The sequence below is a fragment of the Parasteatoda tepidariorum genome, chromosome 3 (genome assembly GCF_982258835.1).
Source record: "Parasteatoda tepidariorum strain Cologne lab strain chromosome 3, Ptep-v5.0, whole genome shotgun sequence".
Taxonomy (NCBI): domain Eukaryota; kingdom Metazoa; phylum Arthropoda; class Arachnida; order Araneae; family Theridiidae; genus Parasteatoda; species Parasteatoda tepidariorum.
The window spans coordinates 48478349-48495491 of record NC_141757.1 but is presented as its reverse complement, the minus strand read 5'-3'; the positions used below and the strand labels follow the sequence as shown (position 1 = coordinate 48495491).

Sequence of the window (17143 nt, the reverse complement as noted above, 5' to 3'; positions counted from 1 at the left end):
ATATACAAACACCACTAATAAAGATAAATTAATTCAATTTTTTTCATTCATTATTATTTTTTGCCTTTGTCGATAGCTTTAAATTTTTGATAAAAACGAAACTTGTTTTTAGTAGTTAATGCCAACAAAATAAAAATGTCTTGTATTTAGTATCATTTGGCATCATGCTGTTGCTCGAGGCAAATTTATAATAATCAAAATTTACCACAATCATTGGATTTTCTCTGGTACTTTCCCTTTCTCCCTATTTTTCTGGTACTTTCCCCAACGCAGTTTTACTGCAGTTTCAATAGGTGCCAAATGTGCCACATTTGCGTCAAAAATAAGATGATGATTTTTCATTTATTTTTATTTCAATTAAAACCTATAGTATCGAAATTGATCAAGCATCGCAAGCGTCAAAATTAGTATAGCAATTTTTACGTTTCTCGTAAACTAATGAACACCTATTGCTCATCATTTTTTTTCTTTTTTAGTACATAGTTTATTTTTCAATTTCACTAAGTAGTTAAATACAGATCTCATTAAGCATCATTGACGAATAATACTTAAGCGAATTTTTACGTTTCTCTTAGCCGAATTGGTACCATTAAAACTGCTCAGTAATTACCAAACATAACACTTTGAATCTGTATTAGTTTATTTGGTACCTATAACATATCTTTCATCGTTTGAGTTTTGCGCGAAATGCATTCATCAGGGGTAGCAAACTAAAGCCGAAATAGAAAAAAGAAAAACTATATGGATTTTTATAGGACAGTGATAAGTAATTTAGAGCATGCTCATTTCTATATCTTACCATTAATATACAATTTAAATTAATTACAATGATGATGGGAAAACTTTATTTTAATTCTAATTTATTAAAATATTAATGCACTACCTTTGCTACTACCGAAGAAATGATTTCTAAGGAGAATTCGTGATAGAATTTCTTATTAAAACTGCACCAATTACCATAGTATGCATTAACAAAATTAATTAAGCATTATCTGCATCAACATCAGTATGGCGATTTTTATAGTTCCCCTAAACGAAGAAATACCATTATTTCCGTAATTTTGATTCCTATTACCCAGCTTATTTTTCTATATCAATATATACCTATTACCTAAATTAATAAAGCATCATTGGCGTCAATAATAGTACGGTAATTTTCACGTTTCATCAAGACCGGCTCATCTGTCAGGTAAAACTGAAATCTAATTGATATTGTCCAATTTCATTTTGCACTATTCAGAGGCATTTTAATAATCTTAATTAATCTTAATCTTTCTGATAACAACCCTAATTTAAAAAAAAAATTTCTTTTACTTCACACCCAAACACATCCAGCTAAGCCACAAGCAGGCATGTCTCTTTTTCAGTCAATCGAAGAATAAGCCATATGTATAATGACGCCTGAGAAGTGATGATAGTTATGGCAGTAGCCTTAGTTATGGCTAAGGTGAGGACAACTAAGGTGAACTTGAGGACAGTCCCCTCGAATTTCATTAATTGTCCTTAAAACTTTGAAATTCCTAAAGGATAGAAAAATACCACAAATTTTTATATGTATGCTCAAATGTCTTCTAACGTTTCTGAAAACATATAATCTTCTTTTTTATTTGCAGTGAAATATCAAAAAAATCAGAAATGCGCATGTTTTTTTTTTAAACAAGATAGTTTTGTCTTACAGATAATTCAAACGTAAAACAAAAAAAAGCGTCTCGCTATAACAGATGAAAACGCTGTTCTCGTTTTCAGATAATTTCAGCAAAAAATAAGCAAATTTTAATAATCATGTACTTCATTTGACATATGTTCAAATTCAGAAGATTATTGTTCAAAACAAATAATATTATTTCTGCATGCTCTAAGAATTCGGGCTCTAATCCACCTGCCATGCTATAATAATTAATTTTAACCAATGCACGTTATTCATTAAAATTTTTATGTTTTAACAAATAATGAAAAAAATATTTAAACTAAAATAACATATTTTAGTTTTTGTTATTTGTCTCCTTATTTAAAGATGTATTATACATAAGAATATAATATTTGTCTGCTGTTTAACCTAATAATAGTATTTACAATTGCATATAAAATATTTTATTGAAAATAAAAAAGAAAAACATTCATTTTTCAGAAATTAAAATAAAAAATATATAATAATTATAAATTAACACAAACTAACTTTAAACATTTATGTAAATTTAGTTTTAGCTTGATACTAATTTTCGATACATTAAATATACAGTAATAAATGTAAAATTTCCTTATATAAAATTTATCTATTCCAGCAATGCTTCCAATATTAAAATTAATTTCTTAAATAATTAAATAATTTACTAATTAATGAAAAAAATAAAATAAATTTTTATTATAAATTTTATGCCTTGACGAAATTTATTCAAAGGTAATTAAATTTCTCGATCTAAAAATTATACTAACTCAACTAACTCAGTGGCGCGACAGCCCATTAGAAAGGCCAAGGCCGACAGTGCCCATCTCAGTTTTCTTGACCTTGGGCTCTGGGGTGCAGGAGCATATGTTCCGGTCTGGTGGTCAGCCGAACGCGGAACCCCCAGTGTTAGTTCCCAAGCATGCTTGGTACTCATTTTATCGACCCACTGAAGGGATGAAAGGCTGAGTCGGCCTTGCCCGGCCCGGCCCAAGAATCGAACCAAGGACCTGTGGCACGACAGCGCGAAGCGCTACCGCTCAGCCACCGGGCATTATACATTATATGTAAATACAAATTAAAATTTCTACATAAATTCGCTTCAATACTCTCAAAATAAATTAGTTTATAAATTATGCAAGACTTAAATTATTTATAATTATAAATATAAATTATAGAGCGAAATTAAAAAGTGATTTGTTTACAAAATATTAGCATGAAAATAATGCATCAAATCCAAGGCATACAATATCAGAAAAAGTCACGAACAAAAAACAAATTTTTGCTTAAAAATGAAATTTAATTACAATGAAAGTGCCTACAAATGTTTAATTTATTATAACCTATCAATTTAAATGAAAATATAGAAACTAATAAATAGGAATTTTATAGATTAAAAGCATAATAAATCCGTTCCGTAACGACGCATGCAACATACAAATAACATTATAGAAGAACAAGAATTGTAATTGCGGACTGTAAAAGGTCCTCCTTTCATTAATTTCTCTTCATACAGCAGTATGCGACCATTTTTTACTGAATTTTACAGTTCCAAGCACAGCTCAACAATACACCTCCATAGAACAAAGATGGGGAGAGGTCTTTGCGACGAGGAAAGGGGAACTAGAACTCTCTCCATAAAATACTCCTCTAAGGTTAGAATCCGCCAACCGCCGGGCTAATCCCGAGATATTTAAGTGGTTTTATCTTCATGTAACGCCAATGCGGATCAGTTCCATCCAATAATCCTCCACAAAGGTTAGTTTGTCCCAATGCTTTATCTTGTCTTCTAGGTCGGGTCCTAGTAACTCAGTCGTAAACTTAGAATTGGGTCAGCTGATCTATGAGGGTTATAAAAATAATTGTTGCCAAAATCAATTAGGAAATGTAAATATTTGAATTAAATAAAAGTTTAATAATGTCTAAACATTACTTCGTATACATTTTCGTCTGCGCGCTTCATTCTATATGAAAAAATTAAAAGATAAATTTGATCTCAGTATCAAAAATTTTTAAAAAAACCCTCACAAACCAACAAAACATGCATAATTTAGATTATGTTTTCCATTCCTGTATATTGATAAAAGGAAATGTATTTTAAGAGTAAAATGTCCTAAAATAAATTTTTTACTTTGTTACAGTTTAACCTTAAGGCTGCATTGTTATTCGCCTGCCATACAAAATTATGACGTAAATCAAACCATATTGTAGCATACCGTACAATAAATCAAAAGAAGAATTCTAAAAATAAAATTTAACTACAAAACTTTAAAAGAATATGTTTTTAAAGAAGCCTTTTAAAACCTGTCAAACCATCACAATTAGAGTAACAAAAGATCTTATTCTTTAGAAGAAAGCCGAACAAAGAGTTTTATTGCCATTAAGAAAACTAGACTTTTAAGAAACAAAACAGCATTGTATATCTATTTTACTCTATACCCCATACATTTTCTTATAAAAGTGAGAGTCACTTGATTTCACGTTAGAACGGCATTTGAAACAGTAAAAGAATACCGAAATCAAAATGATGGCATACTTGCTTTATGTGGTTTTCTTCTTATCTTACAGTATCTTCGTAAGTATTCTTGATTCTTATAAAATTAATTAAAGTAAATTTTTTACTGAATAACTAATATGATATCAATATAAAATTTAGTAAAATAAAAAAAAATCCATATTTTAAATTAGCATCATCATTACTAAATGAGTATAACCTACTCTGTTAGAATTCTACTTCTAAAATTGTGGTAAAGTAACCGGCAGCGGTCTGTTTATTAAATAAACCGTAAAGTTTAAGGTAAAAAACATTTTTTTACCTTTACGGTTTTGAAACCGTTTACAACTGGTATGTTTAAAAAACTATGAATAGGATACTAATGGCCTTTAACCATTTACAACTGGAATGGTTTCAAAACCACAAAAACAAATGTTAACTGGACATTGGAGATCATTTAATAGCTTTATAGTGCTGCCATCTATGCGTGTATGAGAGTATCGTATCCTTATTGCCCAGGATCAAAAATGTAAAGGGAGTATGGAAAGGAGGAAATGTTGTATTGTCAGGCAGAGATTCAAACCACCTTTAGTAGGTGGGCTTAGTCGGTTAAATAACATTCTGGTTGTTTAGCCGTATCAGGTGAAAGCAGTTAATAATCGGTTTTCTCACAGTTCACAGTTTGAATACTATCTTACTTATGGTTATTTGACTGCTTCGTTTGAATATGCTAAAATAACTATTAAATAAACTGTTATTTAACCAATTTTTCTGAGAAATTATTAGCAATGTTGGTGAGAATCTCAATCCAGAAAGATTTCTGCTTAGAAATGGAAAGTCTAAACACTGATCAAAAGTTAATGAGAGTGTAATTTTTTGTGCAATAAATACATTCTATTAGCTTTATATATAAATGTATTCTTTTAAATGGTGTTCAACCGGAATTCAGAACTTAAAAATTTATGAAAATTTAAAAATTTATTAATATAGAAAAGGTATTATACATGCGAATCACTGTGTTAGTGGAACAGAGTTTTTAGAACTAATGATTAAGGTGCTCTAACTTAATTTTAACTAGAATTTATTAAAATATGAAAATGAAAAAATTCTTTGTAATGTGAATCACTGTACAAGTGGAAAAGCTTTCAGAACTAATTTGTAAGATATCGTAAATGAATGTTTGAGGAGAAGAAATAAAAATGTACACAAATATGATAATAACGAAATTATTTTGCATGTAAAAGTGGAATTAAAATCAACAAAACTAGTTCATTTGTCAGATAAAACTGAAAGGAGCTTCTAATTAATGTTCTGTTCAAATCTAAGTCATTAAGGTTGCTTTCAATTTCATGTGTCCCCTGTGCAGAATTATTTTATAAATCAGACCCTTAATTAAAGAATTAGCGATCGATTTATGATGACGTCTTATGATTCAAAATAGTTATGACTATTAAAAAATGGCATTTTTTTAAACCTTTTGAAAACATTGCCAACTCATTATATTATGTTGAAGTTAAATTCTCGACAAGTAGTTACACTACTTGTAGAGAATTTAACTTCATCAGAGTTAATTAACACTAACTCAACTTTGAAAACTAAATTCACTTCATATATTTTCTACAAGATAGATGCGTATCTTAAATCAGCGGCCTGCATGATTTCAAGGCGTATGATTTTTTTTTTTAAAAAAAAGAGAGATTAGTCAACAAAACTTTTTAAAAAATAGAAGATTAAAATTTAGCAACAAATTTTAAAAAAATGCAAATGTTTTTTTTTTATTAATAAATGCGTAATATTGAATAGTTAATATCATCGGCAGGAGCATCAATTGAATTGGGTAAATGGTATTTAGGTCGAAGAATTTATTGAATGCATTATTTAAATTGCAGCATAAAAGTATCGTTAATATATCAGACCAATAGAGCTTGAGTAAGAGCGTTGTATTTTTGTAAAAATGAAAGATTGAAAAAAAAATTTGAAAGAAAAAAAAGCGTTAAAAAAATTTTAGTTTCATTTTGATCCTTATCACGATTTTTTAAATTAAAACGAATAAAATAAATGCATATTATAACTATTTTATGATTCTAAATTTTTATTTATTGTTCGAAACAGAGTATATAATATATATTTTCTTATTTTTATTACCTTTTAAGGTGGTGAATGGAGAATGTGATTTATTAGATCCGTGTCCAAAGGGAATGGCCTGTGTTTCAGTAGATGGTGGTACACGTTGTAAAAAACATGCTCAGCTAGGTAAAGAAAAAATGCTTTATACTGCATGTTTAAATTCGAATTACATGAATATTATAGGACCAGAAAACCCCAGAGTGGTGTAACAACGAATGTCCTAAAAATGGATCATTTATTTAAAAATCAATTAAAGACAAACGAAAAGTTTTAGCAAATATGCAATTAATTGTGTTCGGTTTAGGAAACGAGTTTTATCTGATCAAACTTCAAAATTAAATAACAAAACTTTAAGACAAATTGTGCTGCTGACTGGAGAAACTATAAAAAAGAGGAAAAAATTAATACATACCACACTTTCAGATCTAAATATTCAGTTAAAAAAGTTCGTAATATCGAATAATAAACAGAATCAATTCTTAATATCGAAAGTAGAAAATGATTTTACCTCTTTCTGTTTTTCTTCAATTTGTTTTTTGTTTTTTTTCAACTATTGGCCTTTTTTGGCGCTAGTATCAATTGCCTATTTTTTCCATTGAAAATATACAAAATACATGCTTAAAACATAACAGAATAGAAAAAAGCCAAAATGGGATATTTTTGGAATTTTAAATGCAAGATGAGACATAGCAAATTTTGCTTCGAGGGAAACAATTAAAAAAAATTCTCTGTTGCCATTATTTTATAGGAATTGTATTTCAGTGTACCTGATTAAAATTTAGCTAACATATAAAATACAGGATTAAAATTAAAATTTAAAGTATACAAAATATCCAGAATTGATTTTCATGAGAAACTGTGATTTGAAAGATCAGATTTTGCTTGATTTTTCATCATGTTGAGTTTGTTGGGTTTGCATTTTTACAAATTATGCAGGAAAATAAGATCTATAAACAAATATTCTGTAGTTTCTGATTATATAAAGATGAAATCATATTAAATTTTTAAAGATTTTAACTAAAACATGATTCCCGTAACATTTTGCTTTCAAATGTTTCTTTTTATTTTAATTTGATTAAGTATAAATTTTCCAAAAGTATTTTTTATGCTTGTTTTGACACGAACTTTCCATCCTAGTGGCAAAAATATCTCTTTTTATATGTCCTCCCCTCCCCTGCAAGAAGAAGAGAGATATAAAATTTGTGTCATTTGAAAAATACCAAATATGTAATTTATTTTATTTTTGCGACTAAACAATTTTACTCATGTGCCTTTTTAACGCTGTATTTTATTTCATTATGAATACTCTGTTTTAAAAACTATTTAATTCATTTGTATTTTTTCAAAACAGATTTATTTTGATAGTATTTGATTGATTTGTTAAAATTTGATAGAACATTTTTCAAAAACACTAAAAGAAGATTTACATTCAATAAAATAAATACTTCAAAAATCAATAAGTGACAAAAAATTGCGCAACACATATAATAAATATGAGATAAACGTAAATATATATAATTTTATTTGATAAAAAAGGAAATGCTATCATCATATTAACGCACACATACGCATACATACGCACATTTTACGGCTTATGCTATCATCATATTAAGTTTATCATCATATTAATTAAAACTTGATTTCCGTAACATTTCGGAATGTTTGTTTATATTTTAAATTTGATTTGCTATAAATGTTTCATCAAATATTTTTTATGTTTGTTTTTATACGAACTTTCTATTCACAAATCAAAAGTACTCCTTTTAATATGCTCACATCCCGCAAGTGTTTAAATGAACGTAGGCTGAATTAAAGTTAAAAAGAGATTATGGCAATATAAATAAGGCTATTTTCGACCAATGAAGGTCATATGTATACAACCTCCCAATCCGTAATGATTTTAGAACCCTTTTTAGAAATGAAATATGGAAGCTACTTTAAGTAGTATTTGCAAATTATAATCCCCTTTTCAGCATAATTCAATGATGCATTTTCAAATTTTAGGATTGAAAAAACTAAACTGCATTAATTGTAGTTAAAAGAAAGAATTTCTTCCGAAAAATTAATACTCAGGATTATTAAAAATTAATGCAGCAAAATAGAAAAGATGTAATAATTTTCTATTTGACCTTATTTAGAGTAACTCTTTTTCATGCGAAATGTTTCACGCATATGCAAGCAAAAAGTGCCAAATTGTTCGAAACTTCTTCTTAAAAGTGGGGGTAGTTAGCATAACTTTTAGTATTAATAAAAATTACTTTTCGAAATTTTCTATAAAAACGGAGACAATTTTCCATTATGTCTTCTGATATATATTACTATTCACGTAACACCGAAAAGTTACGGGCTTATTTATTTTTAAAGAACAAAAACAAGCATTCAAAAAACAAGCACACTTACCCATATCAATAATTTTAAGTATCTAAATGGATTTCGAACTCTCACGCTAATTTTAACACTATAGCGAAAGTAACTAGCGAACTTGTTTGCTTCATAATAGAGGCTCCCACGACAGAGGAGCCTTATCCGCCATCAATGATCAATCAATTACCAATAGGAATACGTTTCTATGAGGGTGGGAATATTAATCATTCTATAGAAAAGGTGCGAACTGCCATTGCTTGATTTATGCAACTCAACTGATATTATCCAGCGTTATGTCTTAGATCTATATACACAAATATTTCAAAATGCACTGTAATGGGATACCTTTAAGTGAATTAGTGTTTGTGTCTCGATCCTGATTGGTTTTTGAAACGTAGTATGCGTTTACTTAAGCAACTGTTCTATCCATTCTGCTGCGAGCAAGCCGAACTCATTCTATATTCTTTCACAATGATTTCAATTTTTTCAATATACATTTCTTAATTAACAAAGGCAGGCGCAAAGCCACGTAGAACATAAACAACTAATTATATATTGTTGGTAAGAAGACAAAGCAAAACTAGATCAAGATTGCAATAAAAGACATAAACAAATAATAAATCTAAGTTAAATAAAAGCCGTAAACGAGGAATATTTCAACAAATTTACGATACGATATTGTATTTCAATTAACTTCACGTTAATTAACATTATAACTGAAGTGGAGAAATTTAGCTTAACTTTAACACGCCATTTTGCTTATAAGCGGTGGTATTGAAGTGGTTATTTGCGATCTTCTTCTTGAAGTGCAAGTACCCAATTAAAGAAGAAAATTAAGTTACGTACGAAAAGGACAAAATTAAGGGAGGAAATTAATTGTTTGACAATCTTGAATTACATATGAACAGTTGAATATGGACTAATTTTTGCGAATTATATCAGCTTTCTTACTTTTGTTGAAAAAATTCTGTGTCTGTGTGTGTCACTGTCTTATTACTTCGAAACTTATTTCTTCCATCATCCTGAAATTTTATACAGCGACAGCAAGGAGAAACTACAAGCAAATTAGTTTTTATTTTACTTCAAGTATTTAAACGATAACATAATTAACGTTATCTAGCATTTAGCACTTATTGATAAAGAAAAAAGAATTAGTTGCACGTTCTTTAATATCTAATTATTTTCTATTCGTTATATCAGTGAAACTCAGTGTTTAATGAATGCCTGAACATCACGCTTGAGCGCATAAGTAGCCTACGTCACCATGTTAATATTTATGAAGTTTTCTACTAAAATATCGTGCTTATTTTAATTATAGGGATACTTTTAAAAATTTATTTATATAAAGCCAAATAAAAAGCAAAATTAATGAATATAAATGAAAAGCAAAATTAATGAATATAACGAAAAAGCAAAATTAATGAATATATAGTACTAAGTCGCTTTGGAAAAACATAGAAGATCGCCACAACGTGCCAATGTTTGCTCTATTAAATTTGGAAGTAGGTATTAATTGAAATTTAAAAAAAAATAAAGCTATGCACTAAAAGGGAAAGTTAATGGAGAAGTGGTACCAATTTATTTAAGAGAAACATAGATTTATTAAGAGAAGCGTTAGAAACGTAGAATAGGCGTAAATGCTGCTTAATTAATTTTAGTAATAGGTAATTGCTAGATTGTGACAAATATTGACTACTTTAAGTAGACCTAGAGCAATCAAATCATGCCAAATGATACTGAATACAGTTAACCCTTATATTTTAATAAAAGCCCCTCGAAAGAGATAAATACAGGGGAAAATTGCTTGATTGTGACATATATTGACTACCGTAAATTGACATCAAGCAATAGTAACATCAAATGAAAGTGAATGCAGTTAAATTTTATTTTGATGACATACACTACTAAAAACGTGTTTCGTTAAATCTAATAGCGTAAAATCACTGGATAGGGCAACAAATAATAATTTTTTGAAAAACAAATCGCATTATTTGAGATACATAATTGCGTCGGCATATGACTTTTCTATTTGTGCCTAATTTCGTAGCGTAAATAAGCAAGAATTTTTTTGTTTTTTACTCTTTTTCCTTCCTTGTTCTGGTAATTTAAAATAAAACAAATTTATTTTGTAATCAAAAAATCAGGTCAATTTTTAATTATTCCCTTGATTATTTGCCTTAGTCACCTTGAATATTTGCATTTTAACAACGTAGTTGTGTTTATTACATATCGATAAACATTTTCCTTTGTTTCTTCTCAAAAAAAAAATTAGGGAATGTGTGCAGTCCAACTGGTTTGCTTGGCGACAGGTTCGCAGTTTATCAGAACTATCCATCTTGTGAACCAAAAACTCTTAAGTGCGTCCAAGAGAATGGGCGAGTGAGTAATACAATTCTTCTTAAATCTCTGACTTCCTAAGTATTTTGACAAAAGTATTACAAAAATTATTTATTTTTCAAATTGCTGTTAGAAAAACCAATCCATCTACTTAATGCAAATATAAATGTGATTTAATGAAAGTTTAAACAATGTCAATATTTAAATATCCAATGTATGAGTAGTATTGCTATTACTTACACAAGTTAACGAAATCAAGTGGTATTATTTGATTAAAAACTTAAATTTATGCAAAAATATACAAACTGCAAATAATAGTCAACATGTTTTAAGTACTCAAACACAGGAGTTCACTTTCATGACTTGCTTGAAGTAATTTGAAGAGACTGATTCGAAAAAAAATCACGTTAGTCTCTTCTCTTTCATGCAGCATAAAGGTGAGAAACAAAACTAGAAAAACAACAGCAGTAGAAAGAGTAAAAAAAAGATTTAAAAAAAAAACGAGAAAAAAAACACTGAGATTGAGAGGGGCAAATCAGAGTAAAATGCATTTACACGCACTATGGAGTGGTGGTGGGTTGCTCATCTCGGCCACTGCGATCTTCCTTGTTCAGTTTTCTACCTTTTTTTTTCTCTATCTCGGCTACTGTGGTATTTTGTTTATCACCTTTATTTTTCCATTTTTCGTGGGCAGCATTGCGATTTTCAAACAACTTTTAATTCATCTCATTTGCGCCTGGCAAGTCTGGAAAATTGGAGCCTGCTTTTGAGTGCTTAAAACATGTCAATTGTTAATTCCTATTTACTTATTTTTGAGAAGTGAATTGAATTTTTAATCAAGTAATATACCCAGATCTTTGTGATTATTTACTTAATTTGAAATGAAATGGTGTTATAAACTGTGTCTGACAAAAATTACAACAGATGAAGGCAACAAAATAAAGGTAAGAACGAACACTGGGTTACCTTGAAGTCAATGATTCCGTTTTTACCGGAAGAGGATAAATCCTCTGAGCATAGATAATAAGGTATGGCAGTTACAAAATTAGAATGCTTATAACATTTATCTCAAAAAGGAAGGATATATGAAATGCCTATAATTACATGACAAATATCGATAAAATATTTTGAATAACACAATGTAATACAAACTTAAAAACATTTTTTCTAAAGTATTGAAACAAACCTAATGTTTGTTTTAAATTTATGTCATGTTCTTAAAATTAACTAGAATTTAAATACATTCAATTTATTTGTAAACAAAAGGATAAATTTTAGAATTTATGTTGCTTAAAAAATTACGCATAACATTTTAATATTATTCTGCTTTTAATTAAAAGATAATTTTTAAAATGTATGTCGTTTAAAGGATAAATAATCTACATATACTATGTCTCTTGCATTGACTTATTTAAAACGTTAATTGAACGTAAAATGAACTTTCACAGAGTCATAACTACTGATGACTCAAGTGGAAACTAAACACTCACAATGTTGTAACTTTTGATAGTACTAATGGTAACTAAACTTTCACATGTTGCAACTTTTGATGACACTTATGAACTTTGACTAAATCCAGTGAGAGGAAATTTCATTTAAAAATCTGCGATAGAGATTTCAAGTTCCACATACTTGAAAAATGAAGAATTCTTTATTTTTAACTGAGCATACAGTGAGCAAAATTAAAAAAATTATCAACCTGAATAACTTTTCTTCTAATGATCATATTTTTCACAAAGTGCCGATCACGATAGTTTATAAGAGGCCTCAAATGTGCTAATTAATTTGTGCTAACTATTAATTAATTTACAGAAGCAGACATAAAAATGCATTTTCTCTAAATAGAACACACCTTTTTCAATGGTTTTCTATTCCTGGAAACCAAAATATGGGTGATAGCCGCAATCTAGAAAGTTTAGTCCCCATACTACTTTTGCAGTAGAAAAATCTATGTTATTGAGGAAAAATTAGAAATGATAATTTAGTAATAGATTTCGATTTCGAAGATTTTTTTCAAAACTTCCTGATATGTGAATAAATATGTAAAAAAAAACGAAATTAGCATTAGAGACCAAATATTTCGGCTGCACTCCTGCGGAAACTATTGGGACTATATATTCTAGATTACAACTATCCTCCACATTTTGATAGTCAAGAATCAGTAGAAAAAAAGACATATTCATTCAGAGAAAGTACGTTTTTTAGTCTGTTTCTGATGAATTAATTGTTAACATTAACTAATTAGCTCACTTGAGGTAACGCTTTTGATCCATTAAGATTGGCTCTTAGTTTGAGAAAATCCGATCATTGGACCGAAAGTTATTTAACGAGATTTCGTTTTTATTTTGGGCACTGTAGATCATTTGATTTTTTGGCATTGAGAATAATTAATTATTTCTTTTTTCTTTTTCAGGAACGCTGCGTCAAGAAATCCACGTGAAAATGCAACTAGATTGATTTTCTGCAAGTTATTTTCAGAAAAAAATGATATCCCCAACAGTAGTATAACTCAGTTGTACATAAATGCATGAGATTAAAATTAGATTAAATAAACACCACATTCTGCATCTATGGTTAGATTTTGGTCTCATTCTTATGGTAGTCAATTTTATAATAGTCTCATTCTTATAGTAGTCTCGTTCTTATAGTAATAATATTATAGTAGTATGTCATATTTGTTCTTATTCTTATAGTAGCATAATGGTCAAATAAAAAATGGGCATACAGATTTGCTGAATTACTACCTAATTTTTGAATTTACATAATCTTTTACCTAAAAAACCTTTTCTGTTTAATTCAGAAAAGTCAAATAAAAATTATATAAGATCCTTTTCTTCACTTTGAAAATGAAACAGCCAACATTATCGAATGATCGAGAAAAAAGAAACGAAACAGATTTATTTTACCATAACAAGGATCATATCTCAAGATTTCATAATTTTATATGACGACGAATGCAAAGTACTTCCTTACACGGAGTACTTTACTATATAGATATTTAAATCCCCAATGAACTAAAACAAAATGACCTGGAAAGAAAATACGCATACTTCAAATTCGCTAGTTATTACCTAAGCAAGGAAAAAACAAAAACGATACATGAATGTGACGGCCCTTCCTTAAAGGAGAAGGTGAGGGGAAAAAACATGAAAGCACTCTCTGCGAATTGCAGAGCGACCCGCAAGACACTTTTTACAGCCAGTTTAACAGTTACTCATTCTCGAACTAATTATTTAATGTTAATTTTTTTTCTCCATTATACTCCATGTACACTTTCTACACTTTTTAATAGCTTCAAGCATCCAGGCCTTACAATTTCTGCATAGCAAAATAAAATGCACCGTTAAGAAAAAAGAATTTAAAAAAACTCGCGAAATGAGTCCTTATCATAGCAGTGTTTTTAAACAAATTGAAATTTCAAAAAAGAAACTCATGCTAAGTTCATAAATAATATTTACAGCAGGGCAAATTTCATTTCTGTAGTTGCATTTCAATGCTGTGCCGAATAACTCACATGATATTTTTTTGCTGCAAGTTTAACAGTTATTACAAACAAAGCTAGAAAGTTATTTCCTTTATTTTATCATACTTCCTGTTCATTTCCTGTTCATACATTTGCAAAAGTTTTTAAGTCTTGCAGATTTTTCGCAACAAAACAAAAAGCAGCGTGAAATTAAACATTCAAAATAATGGTGGCGCTTCCGATTTTTCAATATAGAGTAAATCTATACAATTCAGTCTAATAATTTGTTACTATTTTACTTATAAAAAAATTTGTTTTAAAAACGTATAAAAACTAAGAGGAAATTGAATTTTCGTAACAACGTTATGCTTCATTTAGGGTAAGGCTGCTATTATTGAGCCAGCTCTTTTCTTTTTTTGTTTTTATAATCCATTGTGTTTCAATTATATTCAGCAGACATTACATTTTGACTGTTAAGTACAGTAATCTATAGTATTGGTGATATTTAAAATTGAGTTAGAGCTATTTAGCGATATTAATAATGGTTGTTTACTCTGATGGAACAGAATTCACGAACGTATTATTTACCGACTGCTAGTGGCCTTCAATGGGCTCAATTTCAATGAGTATTTTTATGACTCAACTATAGAAATAATCAATATAAAAACTAATATTTTATGAGTCATTGCCATTGTATTTGAAAAATGCCATTGTATTTGATTTAGAAAAAATATAATAAGAATTATTAAATCTGAATTTAACAATAATCTAATTTATTCCTTCTAAATTGACGTACAGTGCGCAAAATGAAAACGTGAACACTTTAAACAACTTTTGTTATAAAAATCGAATTATTTTCACGTATTTGGAATTGCTCTTAATGATTTTCCATAGCCTAATTTTAAAAAATATAGCCAAAAATAGCCATGCTCTTAAAATTCCATTTCTCGAGATCTTTTCAACCAATTTAGTTCAAGTTTTTATGTCTTGTCATTTAAAATTAAATATTATTGAAAAAGATGAAAAATTTGTACGCCTTATAATTCAACGAAAAGTTTCGATTATTTCTAGATAAAATTATATAAAATAAATAGTTATTAAAATTATTAATTTCATAGAATTATCTTTGGAAAAAAGAATTTTAATATTGAGCAAAATATTTCGATTTACTTAAAAATGCGTTGTCAGAGCACTCACAGTGGATAGTGAGTGAATGTAGTAACTCATATGATAAAACTTGTAGATTTAAATGCTTTTATTAAATACAGCACCACCTCTATACAGCAAACAACTGAAATAATTACTTGTAATTAATATATCATAAGCATATAAAGATTACATCACGCATCACCCGGAGACTGACATAGTAACGTAAATTAATAACGAGATAACTATTTTCAGCAATACGTACCTTTCATACAAATCCAGTAATTATATGCACACAGAAAGACGTCACTCGCGTCATCTGTAAAATAAAGTATACCTGTTGCCAACGCACGACTGAAACTTTAATTCTGTTAATTGAATATGCTCGGAGGGGTTACATACCATCCCAAGAAAGAGTTCGAGACATGACGAAATTCTCAAAAAAGTGAAATTAACAATAAGGGATTCAAACTATAGGGAACTGCTCTCTTGATCAAAGTATTGAAACCATATTTTTCAGATTACGGCTACGGATCTCCGCACCCTCATAATTTGGGAGTAATAAATCCGAATCCTTTGAGGGAAAAAAAAGATACGTTTTATCAGAGAAAGTACGTTTCTGTGTTTGATTTCCTAAATCAAACTATGGACTGAGCGAAATAATTAGCATATTTAAGAGTTGGCCCTCAAACCATTAAGCTAGAAGCAAAGTACGTTCCGATGATTAGATCAAAAGTTACTCAGGATGCTTAATTTTTAGCTTCGCACGCTGCATGGTTGCAGAATATGTCTGCTCACGTTAATGACGATTGGGGCAAATTCTGGTTGCCTGGGGAAATTTTTTATCATATGAAAGGAAAGTTACTACAAAACTTATTATTGTAAAAAAAGGAGAAAAAAATGTCACTTTTCAAATTTTTTTCTACAAAAAAGCGATGAAAAGCAGGACTGACATGAAATCTAATTAAGTTAATAAAATTGCGATATTTTTAAGATAATATTATGACATGGAAATAAAAGCTGATTTTAGTAATCACTTTTTGGTGCCCACGATTTAGGCAGATTCCAATGCAAACCCCAACAGAGTTGTGATATTTTTTACGTTAACCTATTAGAAAATAAGCACTTGAATGCTGCTCATGAATGGTAACTCGGAATATCCACGAGAGTACTCCTGTTGTCATAGGAAATTTCACACCAGACCATAACTCCAGTTGTAGGTTCAGGCACTCACCTGGCCTCCTTCTAACCGATATATGACTATAACTGGTACCAAAGTAGCACCAATTTTCATCTGAAAACACAATAGATATCCATTCTGTCCTCTAGTAGGCTCCAACTCGACACCACTCACGTCGTAAACGACAGTGGTTTGGAGTAAGTGGAATGCAAGCTACAGGGGGTCTCGCTCGGGGCTGTACTTGAAGTACCCGATTTGTAAAAGTTCGTTGTGGCACAGCAGTGCCAACAGCAGTTCGAATTTCTAAAACAGACGCAGTTTGCACCACAGCCATTCACCGTAAACGTCTAGTCTTCCATCTGAGTAATG

At 29.4% G+C, this 17143-nt stretch overlaps 1 long non-coding RNA gene across 1 annotated transcript; it reads left to right on the top strand.

Moving 5' to 3' along the window:
• The first annotated feature begins 4080 nt into the window (after positions 1–4080).
• On the top strand, positions 4081–13562 carry LOC147813787 (uncharacterized). The gene is made up of 4 exons (XR_015432539.1): positions 4081–4238; positions 6311–6410; positions 10921–11027; positions 13399–13562. It is a non-coding gene; the product is annotated as an uncharacterized LOC147813787 (long non-coding RNA).
• The last annotated feature ends 3581 nt before the right edge of the window (positions 13563–17143 follow it).